The 9,586-nt window shown below is 39.0% G+C and overlaps 1 protein-coding gene across 2 annotated transcripts in view; it reads right to left on the minus strand.

Moving 5' to 3' along the window:
• The window catches only part of MGAT4C (MGAT4 family member C), a 302,395-nt gene that overhangs the window by 268,386 nt on the left and 24,423 nt on the right, over positions 1-9,586 (minus strand). The gene's annotated exons all lie outside the window — the stretch shown is intronic.

The following is a 9,586-nucleotide window of genomic DNA, read 5'->3' on the forward strand; positions in this document are numbered from 1 at the left end:
ACCAGCCCTAGGACTATCCAACAGGCAGCCGCACCTACCTCGTCAGAGGTAGAAAGCAAGGGCTTGTTGGAGAACCCTGTGGGCCAACAGACCCCTTTGTTTGTTCACCTGTTTGTTCACTGTAACTGAAGACATCGTTTCCTACGCATCTAAGCGTAAGTTAAATAAATTCCATCTTGTTTAAGGAACCATTACGCTTCCTGTGCCACTCAGACTCCATCGCCAAAACTCCCACCTGTCCGTATCCAATTTGCCACCACCCGGCCGCACCACCATGACCAACACCGCGAGCTTGGCTTGCCAGCTCCGTGTTGCCCGACAAGCAGCACAGCAGCAGAAAGGGATCTTGGAGTCATAGTTAACCCTAAGATGAACATGAGTCGTCAATGTGAAGAAGTGATCAACAAAGCTTACTACACTTTATCATGCATTAGCAGATGCATGGCAAACAGGTCCAGGGAGGTGATGCTTCCCCTCTATTCAGCACTGGTCAGGCTACAGTTGGAGTACTGGGTCCAGTTTTGGGTGCCACACTGCAAGAGGGATGCGGAGAATCTTGAGAGGGTTCAGAGGAGGCCACTCCTATGGTCAGAGGCCTGCAGGCAACGCCCTACAAAAAGAGACTGAGGGACCTAGATCTCTTCAGCCTTTACAAGAGAAGGCTGAGAGGTGATCTTGTGGCTGTCTATAAATCCATCAGGGGAGGGCAGCAGGGAATAGGAGATGCTCTATTTACTAGGGTACCCCTGGAGTAACTAGGAACAATGGCCACAAATTGACAGAGAGCAGATTTAGGTTAGATGTTAGAAAGAACTTCTTCACAGCAAGGGTTGCCAGAATCTGGAATGGACTTCCAAGGGAGGTGGTGTTGTCCGCTACATTGGGGGTCTTCAAGAGGAGACTGGAAAAGCACCCAGCTGGGGTTGTCTGACCCCAGCACTCTTTCCTGCCCAGGTCAGGAGGTCAGACTTGCTGACCTACTGAGGTCGCTTCTGACCCTAACATCTATGAATCTATAATACAACCTGAGTGTTTTCCTTTCTTTTACTTATAATATGCTAATTGTACTCTGTATGATAAAATAAAAACAAATGGTTTCCACTTTATCAAAACAAAACATTCAGTTAAGCTTAAACCATTCAAAACAAAATAAAATTTCAGTTTGCAAACTACATAAATAAAATAAATAAAATTAAATAAAAAAAATAAAAATACATCTTATCAATTTAATAGGAAGCCTGTTTTTTCTGAATAATTTCTATTGGATAACACCTGTAAAAAATTTGGAAAGTATATCCAAGTACCCTCCACTGCTCTGAAAATCCTGATTTGTATCCGTTTGCAGACTATTAATAAATTCTACATTGGGTCAAAGAAATATGACCCAATGAAAAAAACCTCTGCTTCTTGGACCATGAATACATTAACTTTATATTCACAATAGAAACATGAAGAGTGACCTAGTGTGTCCCATTATTCATTGTCCTATAACACCTTCAAATAATAATTTCATTAGAAGAGAGGCTTGGGCCAAATAGAGGAAGTCTCAGTACCTGTCATCAAGAGATGAAATAAAAAGATAGGTAGTAATTGCTTTCACCAGATTTGTAGTAAAAGACAGAGCTGGACATTTGACCTTTATCAAATGACTGTCTGTTTCAGCCACCTTTATTTTGCCATTCTTTTTAATTTATGTAGGAAGTTTGGAAAAGGCATTTCCATTAGATTATGAACAGGTCATCTCTTCCTTTGGATGGTAACCATGATATTTTTACAGGGTCAATACAATCACTGGGGATAATGGGAGAATGACCTGCTAAAAATGAAACAAAACCTATCTAACAATGTAACCTAAAGTTTTCAGTTTAGTAGATAGCTTTATTAATCATGTGTAATACATTAGATATCTGGGCAGCTTATAAAGCAGATTTCTTTTCCCCTGGAAACATTTTAATTCAGTCCCATTGGTAAATAATTTGTGCAAGAGACAGGAAGGAATTATACTTCTGAAATAATGTGTTAATAAGAAAGTTTTCCAGCAACAAGGACAATTAAATATAAAAGTTTGTAACCAAGGAAGAGATTCATTAAAAACGTTATGACCTACTTCTTCAGAATTCTTATATACTACATGTAGAAAAGGTATGAGATATATCATTTCACTATTTCTCTGTGATGAGCCGAGTACCTGTTGGTAACACTAGTCTAAAATGGATAGAGGTGGTGAAAGGTGTTTCCCAATATAAATGCATAATCTTTTCAGTTAAAACAAAAACAAAACACTCTGTGTAAGAACCACTTACCAGAAGTGTCAGAGTTGCTACTCCATTAACACATATTCTGTTGCTTAGTGATGAGAAATGTGTTTGGGGAGTAAGGCAGACAGCAGAGTAGTAAAGTAAAGTAGTCAGTCTAGTTTTGATAAATATCCAGAGGCAGGAATCCTCAAACATATTTTGGATATGGATTTTTTTTTTGGAGGGAGTGGTAGGGGTGAGATCTAAGCCAAGTAAGGAATACAGGTAAAAGCCTACCATGTCTTTTGGGTCCTTTGCTTCTTGGAGTACGGAAAACAGAAACGCACAACAATTAAAAAAGAGGTAATGTGGACATTTTGGGGCCCTACTGGGCTCAAGTCAGCTCATTTGGGATCCTGTTAGACTTCAGCTTTCAAAACTAGATATCCATAATTTAGATAATTCAGTTTCCTACCAGATAAAAAGCCTGCAATCCATAGTAACAAAAGTCTCCCCTTCCCGAACCCCCACAGAAGGCCTCAGCAACTAAACATTTTGTACATAATTCAAAGGCTGGAAAAAGCAGAATTCATCACCCAAAAAAATCTGTGAGCAGGTCATATAGGCACTCTACAGCTGGGGTTCCAGTAAGTTTACCATAGCTCACACATGTTTTTGGTTTTTTTTCCTATTGAGCTTTCTGGCTACTTCCCAGAACCAAAAAAGAATATATCCTTTCTCAGTCAGCTACTTGGGACAGTTCAGAATTCATGTGTATATGTGCACTAGGGTTATAGATCAGAACTGCATATGGCTGCTATACCTGAAACCTTTCCTAAACTAGTTCCTTCATGGGCCAACATGGCACAGAGTATTTTGTATGCACTTTGCATGTGGGTTGAATTTTTCCTATAGTGTATACTCTACTATAAGTCAGTACAAGGAAAAAAATCAGACACATTATATGCATTTGTGCAATCACTGTAATAGTTTGTGGCAGGTATTCTGTTATTGTTGGAGATATATTTTCATAAAGTATTTAGTATTTTTTACCCTTTTTTCTTATTTCTAGTAAAGCTCCACCTTTAGCAAAGCAAAGATCTATTCTCACCCAAGTTGTGACACACATTGCAGAAAGTGTCAGTGTATTTGAATAAGAAAATCTGACATTTTCTGTTTCAACATTATATCACCATTTCTTTTTGTTGCCATTAATGAAATATGAGTTAAGGTAAATTCAATATCTTAATCATGAATAGTGGTGAATTATATTATTTTGCAAGTCTGTGCAAAATGATGTCTGGAAGTTCAGCTATAATTGTTTTTTGGCACTGCACAAGATGATGACAAAGTGTTATCTTGCATTAGCACATGATAATGCTACTGTTATCTTGGGACAGCATTGAAAACAAGTTATGTTATTACTATAACCGCAGCCATTCCAGGAGCAAAAATGTATTTTCATAGATAAGATAAGATAGAAATCTTTGCTTCTCTAAGCTCAACCAACTGTACTTAGCACTAATATACAGCTGCCTACATTTGATAATGTGCTTTTAAACTCTGCCTATCATCCACAAGGGACAGAAGAACCTGTTTAAAGAAATTTCAGACCACTCAGAATTCATAGGTATCCCAACATGACTGAACTTTTAGAGTTCTGTATCACATCTTAATTACTGGGGGAAATTTTGGTATCTTTAAACCCAATGTTAAAATTAACACAGCTAAAAAGTGTGTAAGTGACAACCGGATATGAGTACTTGTCCCAGTGAACTGCAAACTTTAATGTTTTTGAAGAATAAAGGTGGTCATGCAAGACTAGACTATCTGAAACTAAATACATATATTTACATATAAAAGCACACACACATACATATATACACATCCCCAAAATGTCTAAATTTAGAAATACCCCATTTGAGAATCACTGAGCTACAACCTTAATTCAGAAATGTTATGGAGGGGTGGCATTGAGGCTAAAAAGATATATATATACACATATACACACAGAGACGATGGGATGTGGCACTGAAGCTGTGTGTTTCATCCCGAAACGTCATCCTCCCCCCAGGTCCTCCCATGCTTCCAGGGGCTGTGGGGCAGGTGGCTCCAGTGTGAAATTTTGGAGGAACAACTTTGGTGGTGAGGGTAGGGAGGATCTTGCCCCCTCAAGTACAGACTGGGTGCAGGGAAAAAGCAGATAGTAGAGAGAGTAGTGTTTAGTGGGCCGAGGTTTTGCCCTCGCTGCCCTCACTTGCAACCAGTTAGATCAGTGGCTCTCAACCTTTTTAGCCTCAATGCACCCCTCCATAACATTTCTGAATTAAGGTTGTAGCTCAGTGATTCTCAACTGGGGTTTTACTAAATTCAGACATTTTGGGGAACATCAATTATTGGGTCACAAACAGAAATGCACATTTTTTACTTCTTGATTTCATCAGCCTTTCTTTGCCATTTGTCACATTGAAAGCTACTGCTTCTAGGCCTTCAGAGACTGTGTCACAAAGGAATTCTTACAGTCTGTTTGAGTTTTAATAATATTAAGAGATAGTGGAGTGCCACTTCATTGTGTCTGATTCCCTGACTAGCAGTCCATGTCCCAGTTATATTATTATGGTAGCCTCTCATTCATTCTCATGTCTGAGAAACCCATCATGAATAACTGGAATATGCAACTTGGTTAACTGAAACACATTCATGACAAATGTACTTTAACTTATATTTCTTAGGTTTAAATTTAGAATTAGATGATAACAGCATGAAGAAGAGGAGAAAAAAGTTAAAAAGGAGAAGACAACATGAATAAGATAAGTATGCTGGGGAGAAGGGTTGTTTAAACACTATGCCATATTCATTTACAACACTCAACATTACAAGAAAATTGAGATATGGAACTTGTTCTATAATTTAGTATTTATATTGCAGTAGAGCCTGTGGTGCCTCAATTATTGTTAAGGACTCTAATGTGCTAAGCACTATAAAACACAGCAAAAAGGACAATCTCTGTCCTACTACATTTCAGTTCAAATAAATTAACAAGATTTCAGACTGCTTTAATCTACAATTAATGTTTCATTTTTTTTCCCCTGAGTAATACAACACGTTTTGCAAGTAAATGAATGACAGAATATTTTACAAAATTAACGAAAGGAGACTATTGCTTCAATATGCAATCTTATAGGAAGAGACACCCTGTTTTGTGTACAAATTAGTAAGTGTATCTCCCCCCTTATTTCAGGGCAATAACAAAAGAATATAAATTACTGAATGTTATAATAAAAATGAACATTTTAAGTGTAATCGGACATGAACAATAAAATGGCAGTGATTAATCATTTCTGTGTGCGTTAACCAGATGCAGCAGTAGTTAAAGAAAAAGACTCACAGTAAAGTTACAGACGCTACACCAAACTCCACCTCCTTCAGCAAGCTGATATTTGCCCTCTCCTTCTTTCAAAGCCAGATTAGTTTGGTGCCTTTTCTGCAGCAGCAGCATAACTACTGACTGCAGTTACCTTGGGTCCCTTCAGCCCCAAAAGCAATACTTTGGGGTTGGACAATCAAGTCATTTACTTGTCTCACTCAGGGTAGCCTCATTTGTTCTGGGCATCCTTGTTTCCTTCCCTTTTCATTTTGATAATTAGGTTCAATAGTGAGGTCATCCTTGACTGCCCTAAGTCAGGTGAGCCTCCCTTTCTTCGTCTTTATCATATCTGGAAACTTGTCTCAAAGCCACCTACCTTGCGCTGCTTATTTCTTGAGCACAGAACTGAGATCTACCTTAGATTTCTTTGCACCAAGTGAAGTGAAGCCCTTCTGTCTCTGTTTCTAGCTGCAGGATATAGAGAGAACTGGAGTGCATAAGTGACCAAACAGAGCAGGGGTATAAGTTGTAGCCATGTTGGTCTAAGGACTTAGGCAGACAAGGTCCTTTGGGTAAATCTGGCATCTTTTATTAGACCAACTCAATTAGGTGGCAAAAATTGTCTCTGCAAGCTTTTGGGTACAAGGACCCTTTGAAAGGCTGAGGAAGTGTCTGTAGTTGGTCTGTGCTCTTCCTTGATGGAATAATAAAGAACAGAGCAGGGAATAGGGGGAGTACTGGTGGAGAGTTGTTTGTGCTTTTGCTTGCATAAATTTCAGCTGAAATGGGTCAGTTTAGGTGATGAGCAGGGGACAAGTACAACCTGAATTTAGAAGTTCAACTGAGCTTCCAAAGTTGGTATTGCCTCTCACCCACCACTGAGCTTAAGGGTTTATAGTATAGACAGCTGGTGGGTATGGGATTAAGGATGACCTTAATGTCAATCTATACATTTAGACATCTTTCTGATAAAGACTTCTCTACCACACTAGCAGCTCCTTCCCACTTGAGAAGCAGTAGCTACTTCATTCTGAATTTGCTTTTTCCTATGGCTTTATTTAGTTTAATCTTCAAGGAAAAAAATCTTAATTGGTATCCTAAGCTGTCTTTGTTCTACTTCATCCATCATAAATGTAAAGGGACAACTTGAGGTGGCATTTCTGTCTTATACATTGATTATCCTTTCCTAAAACCTGGAAGAAGTTGTAACCCCATTACAAAATATGGATAGATAATTAGATATGTTTCAAGAAAACTTTTATTAAGCTAAAAATAGCATCATAATGTCTCAGCATTGCTAGTTCTTATCATTTTGTCATGTATCTTGTAACATTCAGGGTTATCCTGAAAGTTCTCACTACTGGGATAATAAGTAACTAGAATCTCAGTCCTTATTAAACATATACTGTAGTTACTATCCCAGAGACAAGCTAGAAAACATCACATAAATACACCTAACCCCACCCCGCTTAAAAATGGATACAAAAATATCCCACATTTTTTCTCATAGTATGATTTATAACCTCATTTTATGAATTTTAGTGCTGCTAACAGGGTTTTTGAGGTTTCTGAATGTGTTAAGACTGGCAATTTAAAAGTCAGAATATAAAAGAGACTGGGCTGCACATATAAGACCTCTGAGAGATGTTAAAATAAAGGTGTGATGGGATCCAAATCACGATCCCAACAATCACTCTTTCTGCCATGTCACATATGCATGATAAGAGGTGTAACTGTTGGACTGAGCATCAGATCCTATCACACCATATTGCTGGTTCAGGACAAGCTTGGGATCATGATCCTGGGCTCTCCCTGAACTGGCAAGTAGTCAGCTATGATCCCTGTGCTCACCCAGCTGGGAGCACAAGGAAACATTTGGCTCAGATCATTCTTGTGGCTGATTGGAGCTTCGAGCTAGACGTGGCCATCAGCTGATATGGGCTCCCAGCTGCACGGGTACACGAAGTGCTCCAGTGGTTGGGATCCCTGAGCAGCTGATTGGAGCTCCCAGCCAGGGAAGCCAATAGAGCCCTTGGTTCCAGTGGCTGGAAGTGCCTTTCAGCTGATTGTGGCTCCCAGCCATGGGAGTGCTTGGTGTGTTCCTGTGCCTAGGAGCCCTGATCAAGTTGATTGATACTCCCAGCTGGAGGAGTTCATGAAGACTTTGGCACTCCAGGGGCTCCACTTTCAAGGTGTCCATTCACTCCCCTGGCTAAGAGCCCTAATCAGCTGGCCGACACCCTTTGAAGCACACAGGAGTCTTGTAATAACTTTGCTGCATATTACCCAGTCTACCATACCATCAGTTGAATTAATTTGTGACCAGGTCACTACTTAATTAACTACTTTTGTAATATAACTTGTTAGAGGATTCTTAGTTGTGTTTCTTCTATATGTTATAGAAATGGTTCCATCCTTTTAAGATATCATCTAAACTGTCCTCCATTCCCAAGAAAGTTGTTCCATACAGAGCTCTGTGGATCATTTTCTGTAAAACATTATGCCACAGACAGGTCATCCTCACCCTTCTAGCATCTAACAATAATTCTTTTAGTTATTAACACATCCAATTCACTTATTTCTATAGCATTTCATTTCTTTCAGATATATCTGCTAAAATATAACTAAGTCCAATGAAGATTTTATTCAGATATATTCTCAAGCATAGTTCTGAAAGGTTAAGTGCATTACTTTCTATCTGGTATTCCTGATTTAAGATTAATAATAGTTAATTGCATTTACTGTTTGCAAGTGTATGCAAGGTTTCAAAAAAGAGTACCCTGGATTATTAGATTTCATGATGACATTTTTCATCATGTCCAACATTATTACATTTACATCTTCCTTTTATTATGACTGACATCATAGGTCATAAGTGCTGACAGAACTCCAAATCTTGACTTTGCAAAGGAAGAGCTTTCATCACTGCAGTTAAAGCATTCCATTTCTTGCTGCTAGTTACAGTACACTAACCAATCATAGGGGATGCATAACATACACACCAGACTCTGGATTATATTTTTACAACAGGAAAATACTGCAAAGCCAAAAGTCACTTTATGCAACTTTAGAATGACAAAGAATTTAGTTCTCTATTTACTTATTCTATCAGGCCATGTTGTTCAGTAAATTTTGCATTTTTAAATTGTGTCATCATTTCTTAACAATTAAAAAAATAAAAACTTTGCTTCAACCATTTGTTTCCAGAAACAACATATTAATTATTAGCATTTTTATCTAAACTGTCTAGAGCAAAAATGGATAGGGGGAAGTGCTTTCAAACAAAGCTCAGAATAATAACCAGATGCAATGAAATTTCAAAGTTTCTAAGATGTTACTTGTTAAAAGATTCTGGGAATTATATCTACATAGAAATGGAATACTATAATATGATGCTGGTAGTTTAAAATATTATTCCTTTTTTAACTATGTGTTTATACACTTATTTATATATTTAACATATTCAATAAGAAACTGGACGCATCTGTATGTGTAAATGCTGCTGCATGGATTTACTCCAGAGTAATTTGAAAGTAAACCCACCTTCGGTAGGTGTCTACACATGCACTCATTTGGGAGCAAATTTGCTGTCTCTGGGTGCTAGCCCATGGGCTGGCAGGGAGTGTGGGGCCAGGAGACAGCTGTCTCCTGGTAGGAACTTGGAAATTGCTCCCAGAAGATGCCTGCTGCCACGATGGCCTCCTGTGTTGAAGCCCAGGCAGGGACAATGTCCCCCTGCACCCACAGCATGGAGCTGCTGTCCCTGAGTCCCTGTTTGGGTCCAGGGGGCTTGGAAAGAGCTGCAGGGGAGAGACATGTGCTAGCCACCTGTCCCAATCTGCCCATGGGGCAGCTAGCAGTGAGCCCTCAGCTGGATGGGAAATCATAGAATCATAGAAGTAGGGTCGGAAGGGACCTTGTAGATCTTCAAGTCCGACCCCCTGCCTGGGCGGAAGCAAAAAAAAAAAAAGCTGGACTCAAA

This window comes from Gavialis gangeticus, unplaced genomic scaffold (assembly GCF_001723915.1).
Source record: "Gavialis gangeticus isolate Ggan-Ray unplaced genomic scaffold, GavGan_comp1, whole genome shotgun sequence".
In the NCBI taxonomy this organism is placed as follows: domain Eukaryota; kingdom Metazoa; phylum Chordata; order Crocodylia; family Gavialidae; genus Gavialis; species Gavialis gangeticus.